General features: G+C 42.5%; 4 non-coding genes across 4 annotated transcripts; 1 reads left to right on the top strand and 3 right to left on the bottom strand.

The window, feature by feature from the left end:
* Window positions 1–1651: 1651 nt before the first annotated feature.
* Window positions 1652–1741, top strand: TRNAY-GUA. Its single transcript is given in 2 exon segments — window positions 1652–1688; window positions 1706–1741. It is a non-coding gene; the product is annotated as a tRNA-Tyr (tRNA).
* Window positions 1742–7872: 6131 nt separating this feature from the next.
* On the bottom strand, window positions 7873–7944 carry TRNAQ-CUG. The gene has a single exon. It is a non-coding gene; the product is annotated as a tRNA-Gln (tRNA).
* Window positions 7945–9521: 1577 nt separating this feature from the next.
* TRNAQ-UUG lies at window positions 9522–9593 on the bottom strand. Its single transcript has one exon. It is a non-coding gene; the product is annotated as a tRNA-Gln (tRNA).
* Window positions 9594–13855: 4262 nt separating this feature from the next.
* On the bottom strand, window positions 13856–13945 carry TRNAY-GUA. Its single transcript is given in 2 exon segments — window positions 13856–13891; window positions 13909–13945. It is a non-coding gene; the product is annotated as a tRNA-Tyr (tRNA).
* Between the last annotated feature and the right edge of the window lie 276 nt (window positions 13946–14221).

Genomic DNA, 14221 nt, shown 5'->3' with positions numbered 1-14221 from the left:
CTTATCTAACAATACACTTTAACCACGTGAAGGTTTACCCCCTTTCATGACCAGGCCATTTTTTTAAACATGGCACTGCGTTACTTTAACTGACAATTGCACACTGTACACAAATAAAATAAATAGCCTTTTTTTCCCACAAGCAGGGCTTTCTTTGGTGGTATTTGGTCACCTCTGCGTTTTTTATTTCTTTCTTGAAAAAAAAACAGTAATTTTTACTTTATGCTATAAAACACTCAATAAAAAAAATAGGCCAATATGTATTCTGCTATATATTTTAGGTAAAAAAATAAATAAATCAATAAGCATATGTTGATTTGTATACGCAAAAATTATAGCGTCTACAAACTAGGGGATATTTTTATGGAATGGTTATAAAATTTTTTTTTACTAGTAATGGTGGCGATCAGGGATTTTTTGCGGGACTGCGACATTGCAGCAGACAAATAGGACACCTCACTAACACTTGACACTTTTTGGGGACCAGTGACACTAATACAGTGATCAGTGCTAAAAATATGCACTGTTACTGTACTAATGACACTGGCAGGAAGGGGGTTAACATCAGGGGCGATCAAATGGTTAAGTGTGCTCCTAGGGAGTGCTTTCGAACTGTGTGGGGCATGCTTTGACTGGAGGAAGACAGAGATTTGTGTTTCTGCTAAAAACACAAGATCTCCATCTTACTCTCTAATAGAACAGCAGTCTGCCTTGTTTACATAGGCAGACCACCGTTCTGCCTCTTCAAATGATCGGTAGGTCCTGACAGGCACTGCATCCACCAGACCTGATGATTGGCTCCCGCTTTGTCCAAACACAGCGGGAGGTCACCAGTGGCGTGTGCACCCCAGACCCACTGCATGGAATCACATACCTGTATGTGATTTTGCCCAGGAGGGCTGCCCTGCCGCAGTATATCTGCGTGGGGCGATCCATAAGCAGTTAATACATTTATTTATATTAATTTAGGTGTATAAGCAGTAGAGCTGCACGATTCTGGCCAAAATGAGAATCACAATTTTTTTGCTTAGAATGAATATCACGATTCTCTCACGATTCTCACGGCGTAAAATCTTTTACATTTATACAAAAAAAATGGGCTAACTTTACTGGCTAGTTTTTTTTTTATTCATTAAAGTAATTTTTTCCAAAAAAATTGCATTTAAAAAGACTGCTGCGCAAATACAGTGCAACATAAAATATTGCAACAACCGCCATTTTATTCTCTAGGGTCTCTTCTAAAAAAATATATAATGTTTGGGGGTAATTTTCTAGCAAAAAAAAAAGATTTTTAACTTGAAAAGAGCTGTCAAAAAAAGGTTTAGTGTTTAAGTGGTTAAAAGTTCCCTAATTTACATACAGAAGTGTATTCCTTTGATGTGATACAATGTTTAGACTTAACTTTCCACTGATAAAGAATGTTTTTAAAACTTGGCAGGCTGCCCAGACTTAGCAGATTGGCCAGACTGACTTTTGGCTGAAAGCAGACAGGAAATTCTTTGCATACCAAAGTGCAGAGAGAAAATGTTTTCATGTCAAAGATCGTGAAACCCTGTGTCAAGAATTGCAACGGGAGAAAGATCGCGATAACGATTCTTGACGAATAATCGTGCAGCTCTAGTAAGCAGTATTACCTGGCAACCATTCACCTCCTTCGATAGCTCAGTTGGTAGAGCGGAGGACTGTAGAGGAAAATCACACAGGAATCCTTAGGTCGCTGGTTCAATTCCGGCTCGAAGGACATTTTTATCAACATAACCAGAAATCAGTAAAATGTTATCTATGTTCACTTCTTACATTTTTTTTCTTTTTTCTTTTTAAATCGTAACTGAAAGAAAAAGGCTCACAAAATTTTTTTATAATGCGATTGATTGTTCATACCTGTAAATTTGTTTGCTTAACCACTTAAAGCGGGAGTTCACCCGAAATTTTTTTTAACATTAGATTCATGTTAATTTTGTCTAGGGGAATTGGGTGTTTTTTTTAAATCGAAGCAGTACTTACCGTTTTAGAGAGCGATCTTCTCCGCCGCTTCCGGGTATGGTCTTCGGGACTGGGCGTTCCTATTTGATTGACAGTCTTCCGACAGGCTTCCGACGGTCGCATACATCGCGTCACGAGTAGCCGAAAGAAGCCGAACGTCGGTGCGGCTCTATACGGCGCCTGCGCACCGACGTTCGGCTACTTTCGGAAAATCGTGACGCGATGTATGCGACCATCGGAAGCCTGTCGGAAGACTGTCAATCAAATAGGAACGCCCAGTCCCGCAGCCCATACCCGGAAGCGGCGGAGAAGATCGCTCTCTAAAACGGTAAGTACTGCTTAGTTTTTAAAAAAAACACCCGATTCCCCTTCACAAAATGAGCAGGAATCTAATGTTAAAAATTAACATTTCCGGGTGAGCCTCCACTTTAAGACCCGGACCATTATGCAGGTTAAGGACCTTGCCCCTTTTTGCGATCCGGCACTGCGTCGCTTTAACGGACAATAGAGCTTTCTTTTTGATGGTATTTGATCACCTTTGCGGTTTTAATTTTTTGCGCTATAAACAAAAATAGAGCGACAATTTTGAAAAAAAAAATGCAATATTTTTTACTTTTTGCTATAATAAAATATAAAAAAACTTTTTTCCTCAGTTTAGGGCGATAAGTATTCTTCTACATATTTTTGGTAAAAAAAAAATCGCAATAAGTGTTTATTGATTGGTTTGCGCAAAATTTATAGCGTTTACAAAATAGGGGATAGTTTTATTGCATTTTTATTAATATTTTTTTTTTACTACTAATGGCGGCGATCAGAGATTTTTTTCGTGACTGCGACATTATGGCGGACACATCGGACAATTTTGACACATTTTTGGGACCATTGTCATTTTCACAGCAAAAAGTGCTAAAAAAATGCACTGATACTGTGAAAATGACAATTGCAGTTTAGGAGTTAACCACTAGTGGGCACTGTAGGGGTTAAATGTGACCTCATATGTGCTTCTAACTGTAGGGGGGCGGGGCTGGATGTGTGACGTCATTGATCGTCTTTCCCTATATCAGGGAACAGACGATCAATGACACGGACACAGTGAAGAACAGGGAAGGTGTGTTTACACACACCTCTCCCTGTTCTTCAGCTACGGTGACCGATCGCGGGGACACCAGCGGCGATCGGGTACGCGCAGAGAGTGGACTACTTTCTTTGTATGATCAGATGGTGAGTTGCAATATTCTTGGGATTGGTGGGTTGCTGCTGTGGGGATTTATCTGCTGCGAGAGAGACTGAGGGGTAAATTCGTATATCCAGGGTGCTCCAAGCATTTGAATCCTGACAGATAAAGTCTGTGTTGGAGAGTGTAGCAAATCTTCACACACTTTAGGCAGCACTCCGAGAGACAAGCAATCTTTAATGGAAACAGAAAAACAAACAAGCAAGCAAGCCTGCATGAGTGCCCCTAAGTAAAATTCCTCTCTGTGTGGGCACTTGAGAAGAGGAGGAGCCAGGAGGTAAGTATAACATGTTTGTTGTTTAAAAAATGAGTCACATGACCTTCATATTGTAATCTTTAGTGAATTTACCCCTCAGTTTCTCTAGCAGCAGATAATAAATCCCCACAGCAGCAACCCACCAGTCCTAACTCACCATCTGATCATACAGAGAAAGTAGTCCACTCTCTGCTCTTCACTCAGGTGACTCTGGTTGTCGGCACCCCCAAACTCAGTTCTCTTCATGTCGCTGTTATGCAGCAGTGGTGGCGAACACTGCACAGTGCTGTGCACTCTTCAGGCTCCCTTATGATAAGAGAGATGTGTCCTGTACAGACTAGGAAAATGCAGCTCTTTACCCTCCTTATTCTACAGGGTCTGGTGGGTGCTATAGTTCAGGTCCCAATACTTTCAGGGGGCAGCACTCCCACGGGACTACATATCCCATGATCCTCTTCCAGCCTTTTCTGATTGGTCCCTCTGCTCTTTACCAGGAGTTAAAAACACTTACAAGATGGTGGATGAAACAGGCATGTAGCAGGTAAGTGTGTCCAGAAGATGTTCCAGTGGCAGGGCAGTCCCAGTCTTTGATGGTAAAGCTTCCAGGGAAGTCCACGAGATAACAGCCAACTTGTGCTGTGGATGTTCAGGGGACACAATAGTGCTGGAGCCTGGGGATGATGTCAGAGGAAGCGAGACAAAAACCAGCATGGAACATAAACAGGAAGTGGACAGGAAGTGTGTCAGAGGCGGAACGTGTTTCGGAACAGCTCATTGGTACCTTCTTCAGCCAGTGACCGTCACTGGCTAATAGGGGATATTAAAAGTTTTATACTTCTGCACTTAGAGGCGCCTTGTTTGTTTTTCTGTTTCCATTAAAGATTGATTGTCTCTCGGAGTGCTGCCTAAAGTGTGTGAAGATTTGCTACACTCTCCAACACAGACTTTATCTGTCAGAATTCAAATGCTTGGAGCACCCTGGATATACACATTTTTCTGGATCTTTGCCAGGAGGGAGAGGGAAGAAGTGGGTGATAACTAGGGTTGCCACCTGTCCGGTTTTGACCCAGACAGTGTGGGTTTTGACACATGTGCCCGGATTTCCACCCGCCGGAAACCCGGGCACACATTCCACTGTCATGTGGCCAGTGGATCTCTGGCCCTGGCCGCAACATCTGGAGCGGCATGCGCATCCTGTGCCTGCTATCACTGTCACACAGTGCCGGAACATCAGTGCGCTTTGAGCCCAGCGGGTGCCCTGTGATTGGCTGAATGGGTCATGACATGAGGGTCTGTAATTGGTTCGCGGAGGCTGCTGTTCACACATGTGGAGGCGGGGCTGGACTGTGGATAATGGTGCCTTTGCTTGTTCCCGGAGTCCTGCATCATGCTGTGTGTCTGCATGAGGTCGCTCTCATCTGCTCTGTCAGCCCCCATCCTGTCAATCACCCCCCTCCTCTCAGTCAGCACCCCCCTCCTCTCAGTCAGCACCCCCTCCTCTCTGTCAGCACCCCCTCCTCTCTGTCAGCACCCCCTCCTCTCTGTCAGCATCGCCTCCTCCATGTCAGCACCCTCTCCTCTCTGTCAGCACCCCCTCCTCTCTGTCAGCACTCCCTCCTCTCTCAGCATCCCCTCCTATCTGTCAGCACCCCCTTCTCTCTCTCTCTCTCTCAACCCCTCTCTCCTGCCTCCTCCCCCCTTTATCTCACCCCCTCACCTCACCACCGCCTCGCTCACCTCCCCCTTTCTCACCTCACACCCCTACCTCTTTCCCTCCTCAGGGGGTGGGGGCCCTATTCGGTAGGCTGTATGAGGCCCCAATAATTGCTAACAGCCACCCTGTGAGTGCGTGCACTAGTTCAGATGTGTCTTACCAACACACTTCTCCCCAAGGCCCCCCACACAATGGAAGGAAGGAAAATAGCACTACAGTAGAGGAGCTCCACCCCCAAACTCTGGCTCCCATACTTCCTGGCTCAAAGTGGCTCTCGGTAAGGCAGTCTAATGGGGGACTTTTGGGGCAGAGAACACTGATGGGTGGGTTCCCTGATCTAATCAAGGGAGGGATCGATGTAAAGGAAGGGAGAGTCTGTGGGGAGGGGGGTGCTGACTGCTGGTTATCAATAAGATCAGCAGTCAGCACCCCCTTAGAGACGCCCCATTATCTTAGCACCCCCCAGCTAGAGACCTCTATTTTATGTGGGGAACTCTCCTTATACCAGGACCCCTTTCGAGACAAATGGCTTCTCTCTAAAGAGAATCGGATATAGGGGACTCTGATCTGAAAAAAAAAAAAAAAAATGCAGTGCAGCCTTATATTCAAATGTGAAAAAAAATTGTGAATGATGGTGGAAAAACAAAGGATAATCCAAGTATTAATACACTCCAATCTTATTTAAACATACAGTATATACTGTGGAATCTCCATACACATATAATACTGTATGAATAGTGGTGTAAATCCATTCTAAAATGTGTTGTGCTAATATCCAACGTATCTAACTCAAATGGAGTTTATAAATTAGATATTGGCACAACACATTTTGGAGTGGATTTATACCACTATTCATACAGAATTATATGTGTGTGGAGATTGAACAGTATATATGTTTAAATAAGATTGCATTGTATTATTACTTGGATTATCCTTGGGGGTTTCCACCATCATTTACAAAAAAAAATTCACATATGAATTAATATAATTATAAAGAGACAGAGATTGCCACTCCAGGCAGGTCTTGGGTGCAAATCTTCCTTTCATGGCAATTAAGAACAAAAGATGATCAGGACAGCCGCACTCCAATCCAACGTAACTTTAATGTAAAAAGCTGGAAACAGGCACTACAAGTCACAGCAACGGAACCTAGGATAGCTGACGCTTTTTACACTAACTTTAGTGTTTAAGTGTTTCGGGTTTGGCTTGAAGAAATGGTGGCAACCCTAGTGATAACTCTCAGAAGTACTCTTAAGCTGCACAGCAGGTAAGCTCAGGGTGAGAGGAGGGCGCTGCCAGCAAGGCACCTGGCTACACAAGTAACAGACTTTACAACAGGTTCACAAAAAAGATTTGTTTGAGAAAACTGTATGCAGTAAGGCATGATCCCAAACATACCAAAAAAATGATTTAGGGTTTACTTACATATTATCCATAGCAACCAGAGTGTTGGTACAAGTCTTGTTTTTTATTTATTTTCTTTGTTTCTTATTTTGTCATTCACACCAATGAACTGCTGTTTTTTTTTTTTGAAAATTTCTTTTTATTGAAAGTTTTTGTTGACATAACAAAACATACATTTCTTGGTAAAACACCAAGTAAACCGTTGGTCAACATGACCATGTGCATACAACAGGGCCATCACAGATGGCAAAACCCAATTGAAACTCCCTCCCTCCCTCCCCCCTACTACTCAGTTCCCTCCCCCCGCGAAACATCAGCGCAGGGCTCCTCTGCAAGAAAAAGAGATGTACACCTTGCTGAGAGTTCATCACACTTCATATTCCCGATGCACCGGAAGTCAGTCAATTGCAGGTATAGAAATGTATGCAGAATTCAGACTTTATTTACCTATTCACACTATCCAACCGTCTGATCAGATTCGTACCAGGCCCTCCATACCTTTTCAAATTTACCCACACAGCCCCGAGACAGGTATGTTGCCTTGTAATATGGGAGCATAGCATTCACCAGCCCTTTCCAAAATGCTATCTCTGGTGCCCCCGGACTCTTCCATTTGAGCAAAATAGCTTTTTTCCCATAAAATAGGAGTATGCTAAGTAACGTTCTATGCGCCCTAGATGGGACCACCTCCTCCACCAAGCCCAACAGACAAACACTGATTTCTCTAGGTATGGGTACCCCCAGCGAACTGCTGTTTTTAAGCAGAACTTTACTCTCTCAATCAACATTGACTATTTGTAATCGTCATGTTGCAAGCATTGGCAAATAGATAAGAAAGTAAATCGTATTTATTTGCTTTGAATTTTTTTACATTTCTTTCATTATTTCCTGGTTTTAATGCCTAGGCAAATGGTATCATACATCCCAAGATTCCAGTCTTCAGGAGAGGATGGGTTTTCTCAGAATTGCACACCTTGCAGCCTGCATGGCTGAACTAAGGGCAGATGGATTCCAGGAAGTAAATGCTACAAGGACCATCTGCCCTTACTGGAGATGGCCACAGCCAGAAATTCCAGGGAGTGTTTTTCAAAGTGATTTCCCAGCAAAATAAAGCATGGAGACCTGGATGGATGGGGGAGTTTGCTTTGAATATAAAAATGTTATGAAATAGTGTTTGTGGTTTGTTTTCGCATAGATACAGTATAGTTCCATTTTAGTAATATGCATAAAGCTTACAATGCAATAAAAAAAAAAAAAAAACATGAGAGTTCATGAATAGGAAGGTCCCACCGAGATTTGAACTCGGATCGCTGGATTCAGAGTCCAGAGTGCTAACCATTACACCATGGAACCTCTTACACTTTGACCATCTGGAGGACTATAAAGACTTCTATGGACATGCGGAGGAAGTGTAAGTAAGTAAAAATTGTTCTAGTACATGTTCAAAATGGTGTGAGTTTCTTTAAATGGTGGCACCCCAGTGATGGTCACTTCTTTTACAGGAAGAGGAAAAATGAAGGACCTACTGACAGAATCAACAGGTAATAAAACATTGCCAGGTCTATTGAAAGACTGCATCATATATTGAACTTTTTATTTTGTATATATAGTAGATACACTTTAAAGCGGAGTTCCACCCTGAAAAAAATCTTTCCACCAAAAATCTAAAAAAAAAATTCATAAAGCGCCGCGCTGCTCGCGCATGCGCGGTAGGAAATGGGCAGTGAAGTCGCAACGGCTTCACTGCATGTTTCCCTTACTATGGATGGCTGCGCCTGGAACTGCCAGGATCGGCCTCGGCGGGGGCCGACATCGCTGGCGACTAGGACGGGTAAGTGTCCTATTAAAAGTCAGCAGCTACAGTGTTAGTAGCTGTTGACTTTTAATTTCAAATTTTTTTTGACCGGAGCTCCACTTTAAGACCTAAAAGGTTAGTTCATTTTTTTTGCGAAAAAGTGAACAAACTCACAGCACCCACAAATTGCGGCGTATTGTACCGCGATTTGCCGAGACAAAACGAGTCGTTTTTAACCTTTTTTTTTTTTCCAAAACATTGTTAACATTGTTGTCTATGCCGAACGCCGCCTGAAAAAAAGGGTCCGGGACTTGTTTTGAGCTTCAGGCGTACGGCGTTTCGGCGTGGAGATGTGAACCATCTTCATAGACATCAATGTTAAATCACCCCTCCAGCGGCACGAGCGTCGGGCGTAAATACACCAAGGTGTGAATGCAGCCTAACAGTCTGACACTTTAAAATACCACTACAAAGCACTGGGGACATGGAAATTAGTGTTAGATGCCAGTCCAACAACCAAATGAAGGATCCCAAATAGCAGGCTGACAACTCTGTTGTTATTTTTGAGGCAGTAGTTTATTGTTGTCAGAATGCAACAGGAAGTGTTGTTACAGGCAGGATCTTTAGAGCCGGTTCACACTTCCGCAACATGAATTCGGGGGCGACTCTGCAAGTCGTCCTGAAGACGAGTTCAGAAGGCGACCTGCAAAACGACTTCTGTATAGAAGTCAATGCAGGTCGCCCCGAGCCGCCCCCAATATCGTGCAAGAACCTTTTTCTAAGTCAGAGCGACTTGCGTCGGTCCTATTAGAACGGTTCCATTGCATTGAATAGGACGCGACTCGTCAGGCGGCTGAGCCGCCTGACGAGTCGCCCCAGTGTGAACCGACTCTTAGGCAATCAACTTTGCAACGTTACCACCAAAAACAAGTATTTGTTTTAGAAAGCTGTATGCTGTGAGTCATGATCCCAAACATACTGAAAAACAGCTTTAGGGTTTACTTACACATCAACAACTCAGCCATAGCAATCAGAGGTTTTATGCATGCCTTTTTTGGGTTCTTTTGGTTTTTACAACACAAAACTGCTCTCTTTAGTAGTATGTGCAGAGCTTTAGCATAAAAAGTAAGACAACAGGTTCCACCGAGATTTGAACTCGGATCACTGGATTCAAAGTCCAGAGTGCTAACCATTACACCATGGAACCCTTAGGCCATTGAGCTTTTAAACAGTTTTTTTTGCATTGATACATGTCTCCCAGGGCAACACATGGGCCCCCTTACCCCTTTTATGGCCAATAGCATGAATATAAGCCTTCAGAATGATTTTTCCTGTTTGGGTCTCATAGACGTCAATGGGGTTCGTTGTTTGGGTCCAAACTCTTGCAATGTTTGTTTGAGAGTTCTGGTGCGAACCGAGGGGTGTCCAGCCCATCTCTACTCATCATGTGCTGTTACACATGTTGCGAGAAAATATAATATAATGCATAGTCGTGGTTAATGGACAAAAAAATTAGATTTTTGTACTCATCGTAAAATCCTTTTCTCTGAAGTTCATTGACGGACACAGCACTTTAATCTTGACCTTAGGATTTTATCGCCACCTTCAGGAGAGGACTAGGCAGAACATGTTAAAAACAGCAAAACTGCAAAGTACCGCCCAGGGGGCGGTCCTACTGGCTATAATCCCTCACACTGCATCCAGCAGCTCAGTTTGTCAAAAAGCGGTACAAACAGAAAATGAGGGGTGTGTGCTGTGTCCGTCAATGAACTTTCTCTTTCATTCATTGACGGACACAGCACTTGAATCTTGACCTTTGGGACGTCCCCAAGCAGTGTCAAAAATATGAGGGGTGGGAACAGCAACAAAAAAACTGAGCTGCTTGATGCAGTGTGAGGGGTTATAGCCAGTAGGACCGCCCCCTGTGCGGTACTGTGCAGTGGGGAAGAATGGGGAAATGCTGATGTAAACAAGCATTTCCCCAGTCTTCCTAGTGACAGGACAGTGTACACAGCTTCCTGTAATCGGGAGCAGTGATCACTGTCGTGTCACACACGGCCCATCCCTCCTACAGTTAGAACACATCCCTAGGCACACTTAACCCCTTCAATGCCACCTAGTGGTTAACTTCTTCACTGCCAGTGTCATTTTCATAGTAATCAGTGTTTTTTTATAGCACTGATCGCTATAAAAATGACATTGGTCCCAAAAATGTGTCAAAAGTGTCCAATGTGTCCGCCATAAAGTCACAGTCATGATAAAAATAATAATAAAAATGCCATAATTCTATCCCCTATTTTGTAGACGCTATAACTTTTGCACAAACCAATCAATATACGCTTATTGCGATTTTTTTTTTTACCAAAAATATGTAGAAGAATACACATCGGCCCAAACTGAGGAAAAAAAAGTTTTATTTTAATATATATTTGTTGGGGATATTTATTATAGCAAAAAGTTAAAAATATTGATTTTTTTTTTCAAAATTGTCACTCTATTTTTGTTTATAGTGCAAAAAATAAAAACCGCAAAGGTGATCAAATACCACCAAAAGAAAGCTCTATTTGTAGGGAAAGAATGGATGTTTAATTTGTTTGGGACCCACGTCGCACGACCGTGCAATTGTCAGTTAAAGCGACGCAGTGCTGAATTGCAAAAAGTGGCCCGGTCATTGATCAGCAAAATGGTCCGGAGCTTAAGTGGTTAACTGACACTTGTTCGATCATGCAACACTGTGTTGTAATATGTTGCCTGATTTATGTAGGATATTATATTATTATATACATGGACACATACAGTACAATATTGACAGGCCAGAATTCAGTTGCTAGTTGTTGAGTTGTCCAAGCCAACTCATTTTTAACATATCAAGGAGGAGAGCGGATGACCCTTTGATATGTTAATCTTATGCAAGTCTACCTAGGTATGTGAGGAATGGCCTGTTAATCTAATTGAACATTTCAAAGGGTACATTGTTTACATACTAAAGGATGATAAAGGACCATAGAAGTATTTATTGATGGTAATTAGACTTGAGGGGGTATTCATGGAAATGGTGACTTGTTTACCTGGTGAACACTAATGTGAGGTTATTGACAGTAATTACAAGTACAGTGAAACCTCTGGTTGCGAGTAATGTGGTTAATGAGCATTTCGCAATACAAGCATTTTTTTTTAAAATCCTGACTCGGTTTGTGAGTGTTGTCTCTCAAAACGAGTAGGATTCAATCCACAGCGGTGTGCAGTACCGCATTTGGCCAGAGGTGCGTGGGCGCCAGAGCCGTTCGGAAATACTTGGAAGAACTCAGAAATACTCCGTTCCTGAGACTTTCTGAGGTTTTTAGTATTCTGCCAAGCTGTCCCTGAGCCTTTCCAAGTATTTCCAAGGCTCTTCAGCGCCCCCCCCCCACCTCTGACCACATGAGGTATTGCATGCCATAGAAGTCAATGCGGAACAAATTATTTTCGTTTCCATTGACTTCTAAAGGGGAAACTCGCTTTCAAATGCGAGTGCTTTGGATTACGAGCATTCTCCTGGAACGGATTATGCTCGTAATCCAAGGTTCCACTGTAGAGTCTTTTCACCTTGATTAACAAGAAGATCAAAAAGTATTTTGGGTTGACATAGCAGAAACCCCTCCAATGTCAGACTAGTATTTCATGGCGACGATTCTACATGTGTCATTTCTTGTGGCCCTAAAATGCAAGGACAGTAAAAAATTCCCCCAAAATGACCCAAAGGGAAGAAGCATGGACAGTTTTGTTAATTTGTATTTCTTGTCACTTTTTTTTAAATTATGAAATGAATTCAAATGTGTTATTTTTTTAATATACTTTTACCAATGCAGTATAGCATCATCATATAACTGGTGTGGTGCCGATTGGGGATACTGAGTGGTGGCGTTGAACATATAAAAAATATAGTAATAATTATTTATTCAATTTTTTATAAACATTTTAAAAAACTTTTACAAAAAATGTTTTACATACTCCCATTAGAGTAGTTCAATGTCACAAGGGATCAGGGATTTTTTTTTTTTTTTTTTACACTGATAGCAATTGTTTGAACTGTCATGAATGGTTTTCATTCATGACTCATTGTTTACTATTTTGATGCTGTGATTGGCCCACAGCTATTACATGGTACAGGTTGCTGTGATTGGCCCAGGTACCATTTGTTCACAAACAGTAATAAGGAATGATGTCATGAATGGATTCCATTAACGACTATTGTTTACCATGTGATTACACAGTGATCACGTGGTATCTGGGCTGCTCAAAGTGGCCCAATACCAGCCACTGCAATCCATTGTGTCCTGCAGATCACACACAGAGCACATGTGCACAGGTACACCACAGTGCCTGGGGAAGTCGGCTGCCAGCAGTAAATGTACTTTTGGTGGTCAGCAAGAGGTTTTAAAATGTCCTCTCCCCCTCCCAAAACCCATGTTGACACCTGTGTAGGGTAGGGTGACCAGACATCCCTGTTTTCAGGGGACAGTCCCCAGATTGAGGACACTGTCCCTGGACCAAGTCTGTCCCTGGATTGGATTTGAACAGGGGCTGGGGCAATTTCAAAGACAGTTAGTGCAGTATTAAAAAAAAGAATTCTGAATTACACACCGCGCTCCGCGCTAACTTAGGGGGGTGTATTTTTTCCATTAACTGTGCCCCTTTCTGATGATCATGTGCTGGTCGGAGCGGAGGGAATATTTCTTCAGTTACGGGTGCATGCCCATTCAGCTCCGCTCGCATGTTCTTCTGCCTTGGCTGAAGTCCCGGCCAGCCACCAGGCTGCTTATCTCCTTGCCCACTACTAGCCGGGGCCCGGAGTGTAAGACTTGGCAGGCTGTGAGGCGGGTGGCGCTGGTGACAGGCAGAGAGTCGCTGATTGCCGCCACTACTAGTAAAAAAAAAATTGTCCCCGGATTTCATTTTAAAAATATGGTTACCTTAGTGTAGGGCTGCAACTAATGATTATTTTCATAATCTATTAGTTGGCCGATTATTGTTTCGATCAATCGATTAATTGCATAATAGCTTTAAAAAAAAAAATTGCATTTAAAAACATTTTTGGGCCAATTTGTTGTTGGGCAGATTACAAAACACAAATTGCCACAAAAAACACATTACATGCTTTTCTGCAGCTTCTCCATTGAAGTATATTGAACAAAAAAAAACAAAATAGCACCGTTTTGCGTGAAAAAGTCCTTGCTCTTTCCAAATACGCAGCAGATGAAAAAAATCATGGTTATATACCTTTTTATACAGGTTAGCCAGCATAGTTGTAAGGAGGGGGGTCGTTTTTGAGACTAGATATGTTTATGCTGGAATTCTGCTTTCAGTATGGAAATTTACAGGTATTTATAGGCCTGTGTTTACTTAAAAATAAAAAAAAGAAATAAAAAAAATTTAAGAAGTGAACATGGATAACATTTTTACTGGTTTCTAGTTATGTTGATAAAAATGTCCTTCGAGCCGGAATTGAACCAGCGACCTAAGGATTCCTGTGTTACTTTCCTCTACAGTCCTCCGCTCTACCAACTGAGCTATCGAAGGTGCTGAATGTCCAGCAGGTGTCACTGTTTATACAATTAAAGTGATTGTAAAGTCTAGTTTTTAAAAAACAACAACAAGGATGTTATACTTATCTCCTCTGTTGCAGTGGATTTGCACGGGGAAGCCTGGATCCTCCTCTTTTCAGGTCCCTCTTCGGCTCTCTTGGCCATTCAAACACGGAGCTGCGGCCTGAGCCGGCCCCTTTTTATTCCCGTTGGCTGACTGACTTTGATTGAGAGCAATGTAGGGCCATGCCGCTGTCTCAGCCAATGAGAA

Source organism: Rana temporaria, chromosome 4 (genome assembly GCF_905171775.1).
Source record: "Rana temporaria chromosome 4, aRanTem1.1, whole genome shotgun sequence".
In the NCBI taxonomy this organism is placed as follows: Eukaryota; Metazoa; Chordata; class Amphibia; order Anura; family Ranidae; genus Rana; species Rana temporaria.
Note: the sequence above shows the minus strand (reverse complement) of the source record. Positions and strands in the feature narration are given on the sequence as shown.